This window comes from Euprymna scolopes, chromosome 17 (genome assembly GCF_053919585.1).
Source record: "Euprymna scolopes isolate OS-2025 chromosome 17, ASM5391958v1, whole genome shotgun sequence".
Taxonomy (NCBI): domain Eukaryota; kingdom Metazoa; phylum Mollusca; class Cephalopoda; order Sepiida; family Sepiolidae; genus Euprymna; species Euprymna scolopes.
This window is the reverse complement of record NC_136498.1, coordinates 62,924,878-62,939,553: the sequence shown is the minus strand read 5'-3', so window position 1 is coordinate 62,939,553 and position 14,676 is coordinate 62,924,878. Positions and strand designations below refer to the sequence as shown.

At 34.8% G+C, this 14,676-nt stretch overlaps 2 pseudogenes; both read left to right on the top strand.

The window, feature by feature from the left end:
• The first annotated feature begins 12,538 nt into the window (after nt 1–12,538).
• On the top strand, nt 12,539–12,752 carry LOC145297179 (U2 spliceosomal RNA; annotated as a pseudogene).
• A 723-nt stretch (nt 12,753–13,475) lies between these two features.
• LOC145297204 (U2 spliceosomal RNA) lies at nt 13,476–13,613 on the top strand (annotated as a pseudogene).
• The last annotated feature ends 1,063 nt before the right edge of the window (nt 13,614–14,676 follow it).

The following is a 14,676-nucleotide window of genomic DNA, read 5'->3' as shown; positions in this document are numbered from 1 at the left end:
AGTAAAAATAAAATAAACAGAAAGGAACTGAGACATGTGCCTGCGAGTAATATGTTTTTTTTTTCTAAACAGTTCACTTCTTGTAAGTACTATATATATATATATATATACTCGAGCTGAGACCGAAATAAAAACCTAAAGACAGTGAACTGAGTACGATAACCATTCGGCCAGTTTGACACTGTTATAGTGTGTATATTTTGTGGGCTAGAAAATGCGTATGGTTGCAAAAACAAGAATACGATAACTGAGTAAGTTGAACATATATTTATTTACCACACATCAGATGTGGTATTGTTTGGATCATTTCCCGGCATCCGTAATAGTCACAATAAAGTCTTATCGGGTTGTAAGGGTCGTCTATAGGCGAGAGCAGGGTTTAGAGACGGCTCGTCTGTTAAGACGTGGTTGTTTCGATGATGCGGGGTATAGGCGTGGCTTGTCTGATCGTAACGTTGTGGAGATGACGCGTTATACAGTAAATATGGAATAACCACAAAAGCACACAAATAAGTACCGTTCACTTGTGAATAGAGAATCCCGTAGTGGCTGCGATTTTCCGGTTGGCCACGTGCTGCACCTTTTTTTTTCTTTTTTCCGGAAGTCAGATCGGACTGCCCCGCAGATGTTCAAAAATCCCTTTTCTCCGCACTCGAGATTACAACTTCCGTTTCTCACCCCAGGGCAAGATCTCATCTCGTAACAACGCCTTCGGGTCAAGATCAAAGTGTAGTATCTGTTCTTCAGATGTTGCACTTCAATTTCTTGTACTCTGTCAGTGGAGAAGAAATCCTTCACTACTGAGGCACTTTTTATTTTTGTTCCTTTTCTCCACATTAAAAAAACGACCCTGGTGTCTAACTCTGTCCCGTGGGGAGACATTGTAAATAGGAACAACATGCTCTTTAAAAAGTGTTTCCAAATCTACTTATTTTTAACATACATAATCTGTCATGTGAACGATTTACGCATGCGCATTCGTGAAACAGTTGACAAACAAATAAAAATCCGATCTCCCGCACGTACCAAATTTTCAATTTTTACCCCTTAGCAGCCCGTTATTCCCGATGAAAACCGACTAAAAAGTTTTCCATTTGTCTGAATACCCTATATAAGAAATTTTTAGTATGTAGGTAAAAAAAAAAAAATGCGTTGAGTATGTAGATTGAAAATTGTTTTCATATGCACACATTCTCACTTTTATGCATATAGAAATTATTCTAAGAAACCAAAACAATACCAGAGAATAAAATAGTGTAGTGATGAAGAAGGGCGATTAAATAGGAATAGCATTGCAAAGCAGAAAAAGCAAGCATAACGTAACCATTAGTTTTGGGAAGATTAATCGGAATCGGGAATCGGAAAAAATCAGAACTATTTGGAGTATCGGAATCAGTATTGCAATCAGAAAAAAATATGCTAATTTTCCGATGCCAAAAACGATTCGGTACTTTTTACGAACTGTCCTAGCATAGTATAACCCCCTCTCAACCAGCCCATGTTAAGAACGGTTTTCGGAATAACCCTCCCCAGCCTTCCCACGTTAAGAACGGCTTTCGAGGTTGGGAGTGTTTATTCCGAAAGTCGTTTTAAAGATGAGGAGGTTGGGGTGCTTATAATACGCTGGGGCACGTCGTAAAAATTTTACTAACGATTCTTTTCTTTTTGTAACACAAAACTAAAAATGTTCAGTGCGACCTAAATGATAAAATAATAAATATTTATTTAATTTTGAACAATCAACAAAAGTAAAATTAATAGATCACCCTCTCACAAGATATTTTCACGTTTGTATATATATATAATATATATATATATTTACAAGGTAGTCACCATTTATCAAGGCCCGAAATTCACTCGAGGATAAGGGTTATTAAATGTAAGGTGGTAGTATAGTAATCGTTAATGGTGTAGGTTAGGTAGATATTGGATTCTTAAAGGAGACGGGTCAACAAGAACTTGTTTACATTGGACTTGAATGCTACCATATTGTAATCAGCCGGGAAGCAGTCCAGTGGAACAGTGTTTCACATGCGGGCAGTTCTAATGAAGAACCTTTCTTCGTGCAATCTGCGTTTAGATTTAGGTACAGACAGAGAGTGGGGAAAATTGTTGATAGTGGTTGTAGCTAGTCGAGTATTTTTCGTGAAAGTTTGACGAGGCCGTCCATAGATTGGAGTTCAGACGAACACTTGCCATGAAAATAAAGAGAGCAGAGACAGGCTTGCACCTTCTCTTCTGTGGGAAAGAGGTTGAAGCGAAAAGAAAAGAGCATCACCCACTAGATTTCGAAGTCAGTTTTTAGTTCTATAAAGGCAAGATAAGGCGAGCTGCTTCTAATTTAAAAACGTATTTTGCTCTTATACAGCTAGATGATTACATCAGCAGTGAGATACCTACTGTAACGGTAGAATAATTAAATATATTGTACCGTAATCCGAATATAAAAAAAATGTAAGAAACAACAAATTTATATATTCATAGGTTATAAAAGAATTGGAAACGGTAATCAGGAATTTAGAACAGAATCATTAATTGTATCGGAATCGAAAAAAAAAAGTATTAGAATTGTCCCATCACAACATTGAACATTTCTGTTAAATAACCAATTAAAACTATTCAATTAAAACACATTTAAAATCAGTTATTTGTGCATACCCAATTACGAGAAAACTGTTGGAGTTAGTATGAGTGAAAATATGGAATAATAAACAGTGGCTTAAAAAATAATAATGTCTATTAAGGAAATACTCCTGTTGTGTATGTTGAGTGGGAGAACTACATGGATAGAGTGCAATTCTTTGCTACATTCTGTGACGTATTTGAGAGAAGCAGTGTGTTCGAAATAAATGTAATCTTTTTTATGTTAACTGAAATGAGTGACGCACGCAGGCAGACAAATCAAGGTAACATTTCACACTGAGCGATTTTCAAAGTTTTCATTATTATTGGCCAACTGCCTCGCAAAACGCATTATTCAATGTTCCCCGATCGATTTTCACAGACACAGTGATTTGAATGGCTTTATGTTCTCTCAGCTTTAAAACATGACGTCATTCAACATCGAGGCTCACACCTATGTTTTGTCTACGCCGTTTGTGCTTTGATGTTGGCCATCTTTGATTCAATCCTGGTGTTTTGCAAATTTTGGGTTATCATGGCATGCATTAACTGCTACCCTTGTCAAACCTGACACTAGCTGATTTAATCGATATTGTCGTAGGATCCCTCATATGTTTCACTTTTACTGATAATACCGGGAAAATAGATCCGTTTTCGATGGAAGAAAACCCAGTTTCTTAAAAAAGGCAGTCTGGATTCGAACAAAATATAAATTACTTCAGTCAAGAGGGATTATTCTTTCATTGACAGAGGACAGAAAAAAAGAAATGTACTGCCAGAACAGATCCGGTACTTTGATTCTTCTTTTCAAAAGGCTGAGAGATCTATCTAATTGGGCGTGTGCGTTAAAACCATCCCCATCTTAGAAAATAGAGAGAAAAAAAGAACTTAATTTTAGTATCTATTTTTTTTTTGAAACGTGTACTTATCCTTTTCTTTTTGCACGTGTTCTTGAAAATTAGCCAGTTTCCTAATCCCGGATTCTAATTATGGCAATTCCCGGGAGATTTCTCTCCACAAAACTAAGCTGCGATCCCCATTTCCCGAACGTTTCAGAAAATTAAGAATCTTTTGACATGAATAACTATCCTAAGTCATACTTAGAAAACGAGATTAAATGAGGAGTATGGGATTTTTTGGAATGCGAAATTCACTTGTTTCATATGGAGTTTGCATTAACACAATTCATGAATACAGACATAAACACACACACACACGTTTATTCTTAGATAAAAAGACACTTTGTCTGTGCATTGTGTGTGTGCGTTCGTTTTCTATCGACTTCAAAGCGGATGGACCGACTTTTGGAAATTTCACAAAAATGCACTTGATGTGCTATTAGATAGTTTTTGCATCTAAATACCCCGATAAATATCGAAAATCGAGAATCGTAAAAAATTCAAATAAAGGAAGAATTCCGATTTTGACCAAAGTTAACACCTTATACACCCTAACATCACAATTGTATTCGAGACGTTTTATCACCATACAAGCAGAAAGAACCAGTCTATTATATCAACAGTATGTTTTTTTGACAAGACACGGTCGCGTTTTAAATAAATGTTTCTGTTTAATAATGATACTTGGATTTTGTATTTTAAACTTTAAGTCATTATGTAAAAATAATTTTATAAAACCAAGAGTAGGTTCTCTACAGTGCAATATAGACTAAAATGCATTATGGACAAATTTAGTGCGGAGATGCATGTAAAGCTTTCTCTTAGTACACTGCGATGGGTCCCTGATTGGGAAATTTCATCGATTTAAATGACATTTGTTGATTCACATTTAAGTCCGGGCGAATATTCAATTTCATTCCAATAACCAAACATTTTTACTGTATCCTTAACAAAAACGATTATAAAAAAAATCTCATATTTTTTTTTTTACTCTCCGTTAAATCGGTGAATCTAAAAAAAGAAACCCCCAAAAGGCTAAAACGGGAAAAATGGAACCCAATGTTATTTCTAGGTATTTTAACATAAGCAATGAAAACAATGCAATTTTTGAAAATTCTCTCAAAAATGAAATAATTGATCAATTTCGCTAATTTTTTTGCACACTTATTTGACAACAACCATCTGAACTACGTATAAACTCTGAAATAAAATAATAATGAAAAATTTCTCCTATTTTGACCCCCTTTCTAGCGCGATCGTACCAGAATTTGAGGGAGACGCCTTGATTTGTTGTTTTATTTTATATATTAAAATATACTGGAATTGCCGAATTATACGATTTCTCTTTGATGTTTAGGAAAAAACAAATTGGAAAATATATTAAATTATTTAACTTTTACGAAAAAAAAATCTTATTCGTTATTTGCATTTGATAGGTTTTTCCTGTGAAATTCCAAAAGATTTCCGAAATATTTTCTTTTTTTTAATGATTAAATTTTTTAGAGTTCGTGAAAAAAATGGAGAAGATTGCCTCTTAAAATGTATTATAAATAAACAAACAATCTTACTGTTAATAATTAAAAAGAACATTTTTTTAATCGATTCCGTTTTTGAATAGAGAATAATTTAAAAAATATACTTAGAAATCGAACGTGAATAATTGTTTCTATGGAAAACTGATGACACGGTAATCTGTTGGCACTTCGCTCATAAAAAAAATCGTACTTGCTTCCTTTGTCAGAACAAAATACACTTTCTAAACCGGACGACAAATATCGAAAAATTGGCTAAAAGCATTAATTCCTTCACATGCAACTGGGCACGTTTCTACAGGAAGGGTCACTTTTTTGCCGACATTTTCGAAAGTCATCCCCTCTTTTCAATTGACTAGCCTTAATTAAAACCTTCACCACTTCCTTTTTGGCGATGGACGCAACGGCAAGGACGTTACGTTTTTTCACGTTCTTTTCCTCCTCCGCAGTACGTGTTCGAGCCTGCCTACGACATTTTTTTTTTGCTCAACACACCTCCAAACACCCTGGCAACCCCGGACACCGAGGCTATTCTATGATATAAATCTCACCTTTCTGTTTAAATGTATGTATGTATGTATGTATTTATGTATGTATGTATGTATGTCTACCAAAAACTTTCGACTGAGGTGACAGATTTTCACGAGATCGGTACCGTTTTCAAGCTCGACCCTTTGGACGACAAATATTAAAAAAATTGGCTAAAAACATTAATTCCTTCACCTTCAACTGGGCACTTTTCTACAGAGAGGGGTCGCTTTTTTCGCCGATAGTTTCGAAAGTCATCACCTCTTTTCGATTGAATAGCCTTAATTTAAACCATCGCTACTTCTGGTTTCGCGATGGACGCAAGGCAAAGACGTCACGTTTTTTTTTCATGTTCTTTTCCTCCTTCGCGGTACAGTTTCGAACCTGCCTGCCTACTACCATATTTTTTTTATATTTTGCTCAACACACACCTCCAAACACCCGGACAACGTCTGGCAGCCATCTTGTTTATAATAAAGGGGATTCTATTAGTTAACGGGTTCCATATCAAACCGAAAGTTAATTGTTTTAGGTGTTTTCTGCTTAAATGTGAATTTTTTTCTTGATATAAGTATATATATATATATATGTCTTTTTCATAATATTCCAAGTAAAAGGGAAGACTTTTTCTGTTATATTCGATTTGAATAATGATTGAATAAAAACTTTTAAAATATATAATGTATATTTGTAATAAGTTGTTTTTTTCTACATATTTAATATTTTATAAGGCCTGCTTTTCGTATATTTACGACGCCATTGTTATTTTTTCATTTTTTGTTTTGTTTTCGTCATTTTGTGACATTCAGATCAAATGTCAGTGTAAACATAATGGTTATATGCAATTTTAACTCTGGTCTTTCCTCTTCAATATAGAGTAAATTCATTTTACTAGTTTTTACTTGTATTTTTGTAATGATTGTCGACAATTAGTGTCATACCTAGAAAAAATTATTTACCGAAATATTTATTGAATTAAATTCTTTTAAATATGTAAAATGCAGCAGTCAAATTAAAATATTTTCGTGTATTTTCTTAATAAATTATTTTAATGAAATAATTATTAAAAATTGTAAGTCAGTTTAGAATATTTTGATGTGCATTTTTTCTAGTATTTAAAATGTACATATAATATATAACACTAACTTCGCCTGAAAAAAAAAGTCAATAATTTTTATTTGGTCTATAGAAAAATATATATAAAAAAGCTCTTCTAAATTGAATGTGTTAACATTTATTTTCGGGGATTTTATTCAATTAAAACAATCAAAAACAAAGTAACAACAGAAAACAGTAGATGGCCAAACAATTATATATTTACATTTTAAAAAATAGCCATAGTATTTAAAAAAAAAAAATGTTTTCGGGTGATATGTGGCGATTTTATATCCTCTCATAATATGCATCATCATTCAATTTTCAATCTATTCCTGTAGAATAAAATTTACACTTATAGGCACAAGAGCTATTTTTATGGACAAGCAACCAATATGAATCCAGGTAATGGACTTGCCCAACTTAGTACACGGTTGCCCACTTAAAAATAACCCGATCGCTCTTATCTTTCTCTTATCGACCAACTGACACCACAAGACAAAATGCAATTCTTTTTCCAACAAGATGGCGCTACACGTCTCACAGATCACTGACACGAGTTCATGACATGTTGACGGAAGAGAGAACAATAAACAAAGGGTTATGGCCATCACGTTCCCCAGACTTGTCATGTGATTTTTATCTTTAGGGGAATTTAAAACAAAAAGTTTATGCAAATAATCCTCACAATCTAGACCAACTAAAGGAGAACATTGCCGACGCTATCAGAAGAATCACCAAAGAAGATCTACAGGCAGTATCTGTAAACGTTGTTAAATGTGTCCAGAAACGCATAGATGTCAACCGGGAGCACTTCCAACATCTTTCTAACACTACAGATAATTTAAACAATAAAAGAATGTTCTTCCTCTCTACTACATTTTTTGGGCTACTTTTAAATGGGCCACCCCGTATAATGGAACATCCCAGGTCTCTTATAAACCAGCTTTCTAAGTTTCCGTCTCAACTCATTTAGTTGAGTTTAACTGTTCAGACAGTTGAGAACTCATTACTAAATTCACAACAAATACTCATCTATCTGCAACAACTGCTAATAATTTCTCTTACTCTATCTATGCCTAAAACGAAATGAAAATTACATAACGAAAAGTTTATTTCCTAGAACTGCCCGTCTGCACTCCAGCTAACTATAACATGATCGTTTTTAAATCTAATACAAATTCTTAAATATTCAAACCCAACACAAGTTCCGTCATTACCGATCATTCCAGTGTACCCGACACTAGTTGACCCTTATCCTTGAGTGGTTCTCTTGCCTTGATAAGTGGTGACTCCCTACTAAAAAAATGTAAAATACTATCATCTTTATTTATTTATTTGCAGACTGTTATCCTCATACAGGGTGACCCCCCCCCCAAAAAAAACGAGCCCCAAATCTAATTAGGCCCCGTTTCTTAGTGTTTTGTCCGAATGAAATGAAATTTTGGTCATAACTAGTTTATTATATTAAAAACATCACACCAAAACTCTAGGGTCTTTGGCCCTTTTTTTCTCCGTTCTACAGCATATGTTCTAGATGGCTTCCATTTAGTTCTTGTTTTTTTTTGGGGGGGTCGCCCTGTATTCATATTTTCTGTTGTATTCGGCCAACTACTCCTCTGGCCTTCTTCTGGTGGTTAACCGCGACGGAATAGGAATGCTGAGACTTGTAACTGTGTCCCCAGCAATTACTGCTTTCCATAGTTGTCTCACCCTGTTTTGGCCAAGTAAGCTGCTGGCTGGCTTTGGGTAGGATTGAACCCGCTATCTTCAGACAATGCTCACCTGGAACCGTAGAGATTCAACGCCTCTATCAACTGCACCATGGGCCCCAAAAGGCGATAAAAGTTGGACTTTTTGGTCTTATAAATCCAAGTTTTCGTTCCTATCTAATCTTCCAACGTCGAGTCCGTGCTGAATGATATATATATATATATATATATATATATATATATATATATATATATATATATAGTAATTTATAAAATATATATGGCGATTAAGCTACACTGAATATTCTGCGTTTCATCCAACTATAGGATTCGTCAGGCTTATGCGCGAATTCTGTCGTTGCTTCTTGTTTTTATACATGTTGAGGATTACTAGTTGGCCAATCAGCTTTCTAGTATCCACCGCGGCCCTTCCTACCAGCCAATGGCCATGCATTTTATCAAACAAAGGATCTGTTTTAGAGCTAGGTTAGTGGTTTTAGGTGGCCGTTCTGCTTCTTTTTTTTTTTTATATACACATATAAATATACCTATGTGTACACATATGTATATTTATATGAGTATATATAAAAAAAAAACAGATCCTTTGTTTGATAAAATGCATGCCCATTGGCTGGTAGGAAGGGGAGCGGTGGATACTAGAAAGCTGAGTGGCCAACTAGTAATCCTCAACATGTATAAAAACAAGAAGCAACGACAGAATTCGCGCATAAGCCTGACGAATCCTATAGTTGGATGAAACGCAGAATATTCAGTGTAACTTAATCGCCATATATATTTTATAAATTACTAACTAGCTCTACCTACGTATTGAGCACTTTTGAAGTAAATACTTAAAGTTTACGCATAAATCTATACTTTCGTATAGTAAATTTATGTGAATAAATGAAACAGCTATATATATATATTCACTATATATATATATATATATATATATATATATATATATTTGGTAAAACTGGTAATTAGTAAAAACCTGAAGAGAGTGCTCAATACTATTGCAGAGCAAATATGTGTTTCGTTTTTTTATTACCGTTTTATCTGTTTGATTACACATGTTTCAGCTGTTGGACTATGTTTACGATCCAACAGCCTCGTCAGACCTTACATAAGTGGTTGTTAGTATATAGGGAGGGGGAGGTGAAGCCCCCTCCCTATATCCATATATCTCCACCCACGCCTACCTGAATCTGCTACCCCCACACGGACAATACAATCTAATGTATCTTAACCCTCAAAACTGAAATAATATCAATACCCGTCTCCCTCCACCTTATTATCTCCTACCCCATCTTTTTTTCGCATTTCTTCTAAAACACTTCTTCCTAATACTAACAACCACTTCTGTAAGGTCTGACGAGGCTGTTGGATCGTAAACATGGTCCAACATCTGAAACATATGTAACCAAACAGATAAAATATAATAAAAAATAAAACACACACACACACACACACACACACACACACACACACACACACACACACACACACACACACACACACATATATATATTGCATTAGAAATATACAAGCATGAAAAGTAATATGGTTAAGCTAAAACATGGAAAAATAAAGGACTAGTTGTTAAAACTGGAAAAGAAAAGAACAATATATTCTAGTAAAAATATAATAAATTGATAGCAGCATAAAGAATTGATTATATAATGTTATAAATATAATTTAAAAAAGTCTTAATGCTGCAAAATTTCAAATTAAACACAATAGTGTTTGCAATACTTTAAGTTAAACACGGTTGTGTTTAAATGGTATATATATATGTATATATTAATATGCATATATATATTAATATGCATATACATATATATATATATATATATATATACACCTATAAATTCCGATGAAATTGTTACTCTACCTCATCTCCTGGGGTGAAAATCCAATGGAAACAGTAATGTAAATTTATTTTGGGCTCAATAAAAAATTAAAAAATCATATATATATATACATATATATGCATATGTGTATATATATATATATATATATATATATATATAAACATATATATGTACATATATAAATATATATATATATATATATATATATATATATTTATATTTTTATATTTTGTGTACAGAAAGTTGTTAGTTGAGACAGATCATTGATACCGTCGGTTTCAAGCCCGATAATAAGGCCCGTTTAAGGTATCCTTATCAAGCTCTCTTCAGCCAATATTCGTCTCCAGAGAGCTTGATAAGGATACCTTAAACGGGCCTTATTATCGGGCTTGAAACCGACGGTACCAATGATCTGTCTCAACTAACAACTTTCTTTACACAAAATATAAATACGCTCTTACAATTTGGATTTTCCTTTTAATTGAGCACTCTGCTGGAATTCTTTTTCCCAAAAAAAACTAATCATATATATATATATATATATATATATATATATATATATATATATAGTGGTTGTTAATTTTTTCCAGTGGCACACTAATAAACGTTTCTAAATTTCCAGTGCACATGTTATTTTCTACTCATAAAGTTTTTTTTTTGCAATAAAATAATAAAAAACAAAGAAGATTAAATAATGCGAATTCTTATTCACGTGAATAAGCATAAACTGTGTTCAATATCTAGTGTGTTTTTTGGCATCAGAATGAGATCTGAATTATTCAGCTTCGAAGTCGATTCCCAATACTTTGAAAAAAAAATGTGGTATTCCGAGTAATCGTCCTATCACTAATATAAACCATAAAAAAGCTTACCAATTAGTATGCACGAAACGTTTGGATTCCAGAAATTGAGCGATTTTGAATTGAGTTGTTTGACTATGATTAAGAAATTAAATGTCTTTAATAAAAAAAAATTAAATTAAATGGCGTTTAGCTGTTATTACCAGTAACCTTTCCAGGGCACGCTAATGTGCCACGGCACAGTACTTGGGAACCATTGCCATATGCAAACACTCAGCCCATATGCAATTATCTTGTATTCTAATTTATTTTATTTTCTTCACCAAAACCGGCATGTTCTTGGATTATATCTTGAATAAATGATGAGTTCTTCTTGGCAGATGTTTACCTTTTAAACAATGCGAACACGTGCTTAAAATGTTATTTTAATAGAAATTAATTTAATTGAATCTGGAAAAGAATTTTTATTTCTTTTCAGAAAATGTTTGACCTTAATGACCCATCTTCTTTGCTCTTTTCTTCGTTTATTCTGAGCGGCCATTTTAAAACAATTTCAAATATTTATTAAGTTCCAATTTGTTTTGTTTTTTTTCAAGATCGGCTTTTTCTTCTTTAACAAGATTTTAAATCTTTGCTTTTCAATTATCTCCCCCTTTTTTGTACGTTTATGTTACGTTCATTCTACCCAGTTCTCTCCTTTTGTGTGTGTGTGTGTGTGTGTGTGTGTGTGTTTAAAATTTCTACTCTTTCTTTATTAGGCTCCCCTACCCCAAATTTTTCTTGTTACCTTTTTTTTAATCTTTTTTTTTTGTCACTGTCCTTTATTATTTATCATTTTCCCACACTTTTAAAAGTTGCTATAATCACATTGACACACCGGTTCCCGTTAAATCACTGAAGTTAAGCATTGTTGAGCTTGGTCAAAACAAAAATGGGTCACCATTTGGGAATTGCAGATGTTGTATGTGCTCTCCGCTTATCATTGGCCTTTTTGGTTAAGATCAAAGATCTGTTATTAATAGATGCTGTTCTTAGCTTTGTAAGCTTCTCTTGGACTTTTGGCCAAGATCAAGGTGTGGCATCTGTTCCGGCAGATACTACACTTAAGATAATTTGTACCAGTCAATGGAGGGGAAACCCTCTATACTGGGACAATTATTATTTTTGGTAACCAGAGTGCCCCCTTTTTGCCCACTTTTAGGGGAGCTGGTTTTTACCTCACATTAAAAACGGCCTTGTGCCTAATTTGCTCAGTGGGGGAGCAAATAAACACCACCTGTTCCGGCAGATGCTGCAAGCAAAGACCATATGTGGGGCAACTCCCCATATAGGACGTTGGTAGGGGCAACCCTTCATACCAATTGTCACTATCCAGCTCCCCTACTCCCCGGGGAGTTGGTCCCCATTTCTCCTTCACACCTCACATTAAAAATCGGCCTTGTGCCTAATTTGTTCGGTGGGGAAGCAAATAAATACAGCTCTTCTTGGCCTTTTGGCCAAGATCAAAGTGTAGTATCTGTTCCGGCAGATGCTGCAAAGCTATGACTAGCAAAGACCAGCTATGACTAGCAAAGACCATATGTAGGGGTTACCCCACATATCTAAACGTGGTCACTGAAGGGGCAACCCTTCATACCAACAGTTTCTAATCCAGCTCCCGTTTCCCACCTCTCGGGAGCTGGTACCCCCTTTCCCTCCCCCCTTCCCTCCATCTCCACATTAAAAAACGGCCTTGTGCCTAATTTGCTACGTGGGGAAGCAAATAAATATCACAGCTCTTCTTGGCCTTTTGGTCAAGATCAAAGTGTAGTATCTGACCGGCATAGAATGCAAGCAAAGACCATATGTGGGGGCAGCCCCACATATAAAACCTTGGTCAATCTAGGGGAAACCCTTCATACCAATAGTCACTGATCAGCTCCCCCACTCCCCGGGGAGCTGGTCCCAGTTTCCCCCTCACTCCTCACATAAAAAAAATCGGCCTTGTGCCTAATTTGCTCGTTGGGTGGGGGGCAAATAAATACCCTTTTCTTGGCCTTTTAGCCAGGATCAAAGTGCAGTATCTCTTCCGGCAGATACTGCAAGCAAAGACCATATGTGGGGGAAACCCCACATATAAGACCTTGGTCAATGTAGGGGAAGCCCTTCATACCAATTGTCATTATCCAGCCCCCCCTACTCCCCGGGGAGCTGGTCCCTATTTCCCCTTCACTCCTCACATAAAAAGTCGGCATTGTGCCTAATTTGCTTGGTGGGGGAGCAAATAAAGACCAACCCCACATATAAGACCTTGGTCAATGTAGGTGCAACCCATCATACCAATTGTCACTATCCAGCTCCCCTCCTTCCCCGTCACTCTTCAAATTAAAAATCGGCCTTCTGCCTTATTTACTCGATGGGGGAACAAATAAATATCCTTTTATTGGCCTTTTGGCCAAGATCAAAGTGTAGTATCTGTTCTTACTACATGCTGTACGTATGTTTGTAACTTTGTGATATAAAGTGGGGGATCACTTTTCTGTATTAATTTAATGTAAAATGATCACCCACTTTGCAACCAGTCAATCTCAAAGCCATTCAAGTCATTCCCAGATAATTCAAGTTGTTTTTGAAGGATTCCAGTTATTTTTTTAAGCATTCAAGTGATTCTTAAGGTCATTCAATTCATCCTTAAGTTCATTAAAGTCATTCTAAGTCATTTACTTTTTATTTATTTAAGTCATTTTAGCCCATTGTTCGGTCATTTTAGTTTATCTTTAAGAATTTCATGTCAATCTTACATTCACGCATTCATTCATTACACGACAGCACGCGACTAATGGCTATCGGCCTTGTTTTTTTTCTGTTATAAATCTAGTTAAGGCGTTTCAATGAAAACAGAACGCAGGAATAGAGTAAAAAAATATTAACAAAACATAAGTTTGAGTTGTTCATCTAGCCAATGAACAAGTTCTGTTGGCTCTCCGACTTTAGACCTCGCATTCATGCCTTGTCTTCTGGCATTGTATGTACATGGATCAGTTCATTCCTAGGTAATTCCGTCACAACTACACCGCAAGCTGATTACTCTGAAAGGTGTACATATTAGGGTACTTATACAGTTTAAGTAAGGCATTAAAAAATGAAAATATCGAAAAAAAAAAGATGATATTGGACGTATCCGTTATGTAACGACGTTCTCCGAAAAAAAGAAAACTCACTAATTTCATCAAGTATTTTTTTTTTACAGCAAATAACAAAACAAAAAACAAACAATTTGTTATGATACCGAGCAAAAGGTTTGACTTTTAGGAAGAAAAGCTAGAATTAAAAATTAGGAGGGAGTGTTGGCGCTTTAAATTGAGTTATCTCCCTGTGGCGTGTTCAAATTTTTTTAAAATGGCTGACTTCAATGCGCTCTCATAAAAACGTGTTTTTTCTGCTGTAAAAAAAAACAAAACAAAAACAAAACAAAAAAAAACACACGATCAAATTAGGTGACGTTTTTTTCGGAGATCTTCAGTCCAAAACCAATACGTACAATATGACCCTTTTTCGATATTTTCATTTTTTAATGTCTTGTTTAAACTGTACAAGTACCCATATTAATATTTCTTTGTTTGTTTTTAGAGTGA